Consider the following 2,845-nt stretch of genomic DNA (forward strand, 5'->3'; position numbering starts at 1 on the left):
AGAAGGAACATGTAGCACTTCTAATATTTTTTTATATGCAAAACCTGAGCCATTACCAATGTGAAGTTGAGAAGTACCATGGTAAGGCATTGATGTATCCATGTGGGTTACATTGGATGTAACATAATGAGTGGCACCTGAATTAGAGTACCAAGAAGGATCAAATGAAGTCGTGGGTGCTGCCAAGAAAGCTTCTGGGGAAGAATTCAGCCTGGAGGCATTGGCACCTAGTGCATCGCAAAGATAACATTGCACCATTGTATGATTAGTTTGTTGCAAATATGACAAACAACCCTAGGGGTAAGGATAAGTGGTGGAAATTACGTTGCATGTTGACCACGATTAGAGTAACCTCGAGCTCTTCCTTTGCCATAGTTGTAAAATCCCTCACAAACCCTAACCCAGAAATCTATGTTGTAGGTCTGAAAACCTGAAGTCAAATAAGAAAACAACTATGGGCTATTCCATTGGAACCCATTGGATTTGATTTAGAACCAATGGAGGTTGATTATGAAGATCCTATTATGGAAACCTTGAGTGAATTTGGAAGAAGATGCAATTCAAATGATGATGGACTTGGAAGATGGACCATGAGTGTAGTGTTGACACAAGTGGAAGATCCTATAGAACTTGGTAAAACTCTTTCTTAAGTTGGAAAAGGACCCCAAGTGGAGCTTGTGGCTTTTGGAGACCAAAAATCAGATCTTGACCCAAAGGCATTGGTTGGTCAATTGCCTTGGTCGCCCCAAGCGACCAAACCATCCCTCGAGGTAGATTTGGTATTTTTGGAAATTAGGTTTTCGAAGCCCTATATATTTAAACTTCGATCTAATTCCATCCACTTTTCCTCTAAGCTTGTGGAGAGCGTGAGAAGAACCCTAAAGCTCTCTTTCCAAGGCCAATGAACAACCCTTTTCATTGGGAATACAGATCTAACCTCATTTTTTAGCCAGAGAAACAGAGGCGAGCAATCGTGAGCAAGAGGGAGAAACAACGTGCAAGGTGAGTGAGATTTTTGTGTTTCACCAAGAATCCCTTTCTTGTAAGTACTTTCTTAATGGGGTTTCGCCCATTAAGGAAAATCATAGTGGGATAATTTTAGAGCGGGAGAGGTTTCGTGTTTTTTGGGGTTAAAACTTAAAACACCAATATTTGGTGATGCATCTTATAAACCGTCGCCAAAAATAGTATTTTGCCACACGTTTCATAAATGTCACCAAATATCCATATTTTTTGCGACACTTCTCATAAAATGTAGCAAAAAATACCGGTATTTCGCATGACGCTTACATGGTATTTCTCCACGCTTTTCATAAATGTCGTCAAATATCATTTTCACCAACAGTTTTAAGAAATCGTCGCTGAAAATTCCCACATTTCCCCATGCTTTTTTCAAACTGTCATTGAATGTGTATATTCTCTCACACTTTGCACAGATGTCGCCATATTTCTATTTTCCCAAACAACTTATTAAAAAGCGTTGGTTAATTTGGTTTTTTGCAACGGTTTTTTGAACCGTCGGGGAAAATTGTTGCCTAAAATCCTTTTTTTTCCGGGTAGTGTTAGGTTCCTTTTTCTTGTTTTTGTAAATCTTAGTAATGAATCATCCTTCCCTTCCTACGCAGTGAAGCAACGAAAATTGCATTCTCTTTGCTCTCTTTTAGATGGTTACTCTAGAATATAACCAAATGGCATGAACATAAAAATAATGCAAGATATTAATTCGATTTGAGATAAAATTAGGTCAACAAAGATTGGAATTTTTTTTTTTAACATGAGAACCATAATAAACTGATGATAAAACAGATCCTTGAAAAGATAATGGTAAAATGGATTGGCAATGCTAAGACACAACCAGCAGGAAAAAAAATACGATAGAATGAATAGCATATTGGATTGAGATGGACAATACAAACAGACAGTCAGAGAAAAAAAGAAGAAAAAATAGGAAATGATCTCATAAGTGTAACACACCATCAAAACAAAATAGTAAAACGATTGAGAAAGAATCATACATTTGGTTGAAGGACAAAGTATTTGTCTTCTAATACATTGGAAAAGAAGTTGACGATCGGCAATAGATTATGTTATTAGAGAGCATAGGATGGTTCAATGGTTCGCCAAGGCGGGAAAGGCGAGTGGGGAAAAGGCGCGGGAGGGGCACCCGGGCCCCGGTTACCTTGGGCCTTCACAGCACTGACTAAAAATCAACTAGTGTTATAACAAGTCAATTTGGGGCATTCCGAGAATCGAACTCGGGACCTCTCGCACCCAAAGCGAGAATCATACCACTAGACCAAATGCCCAGGTCCACAGTATGTCTAACTAATTATGTAAGGGAGGTAGACCGTTTTAGTGATTTTGTAGCTGATCCACAGTACAAATTGGTCCAATTATAGATTTATCACAAACTGTGGGGGGGGGGGGGGGTGTGTGATTAGGCTACAAGTAGTGGATTGTCACAATTTTTCGGTTTAATTGCAATTTCAAGATAAATTTAAAATTTAAATGAAATTAAACAATAACATATAACCACAACACAAGAATTTATAATGGTTTGACTTTATAAGTCTATGTCCACTCCTCTCTTGGCCTCAAGAGAGATTTCCACTAGTGATTCTCTTTTAATATGGTGGGTAAAGAATCAAACCCTTGCAATCTTTGTTACGGGGTAAGTGCATCATTTACAATATTTGTTTATCTTAGGGCAAGAGCACCCTTTACAGTCTTTATTCTAAGTAGGGCAAGAGCACCCTCTACATGCAATCTTTGTTTTAAATAGGGCAAGAGCACCCTCTACAATCTTTGTTCTAAGTAGGGCAAGAACACCCTCTACCAATTCTAA

At 38.4% G+C, this 2,845-nt stretch overlaps 1 non-coding gene across 1 annotated transcript; it reads right to left on the minus strand.

The window, feature by feature from the left end:
* Nucleotides 1-2,234: 2,234 nt before the first annotated feature.
* TRNAP-UGG (transfer RNA proline (anticodon UGG)) lies at nt 2,235-2,306 on the minus strand. The gene has a single exon. It is a non-coding gene; the product is annotated as a tRNA-Pro (tRNA).
* Between the last annotated feature and the right edge of the window lie 539 nt (nt 2,307-2,845).

Source organism: Hakea prostrata, chromosome 5 (genome assembly GCF_041222555.1).
Source record: "Hakea prostrata isolate BN-2017 chromosome 5, UWA_Hpros_2, whole genome shotgun sequence".
Taxonomy (NCBI): domain Eukaryota; kingdom Viridiplantae; phylum Streptophyta; class Magnoliopsida; order Proteales; family Proteaceae; genus Hakea; species Hakea prostrata.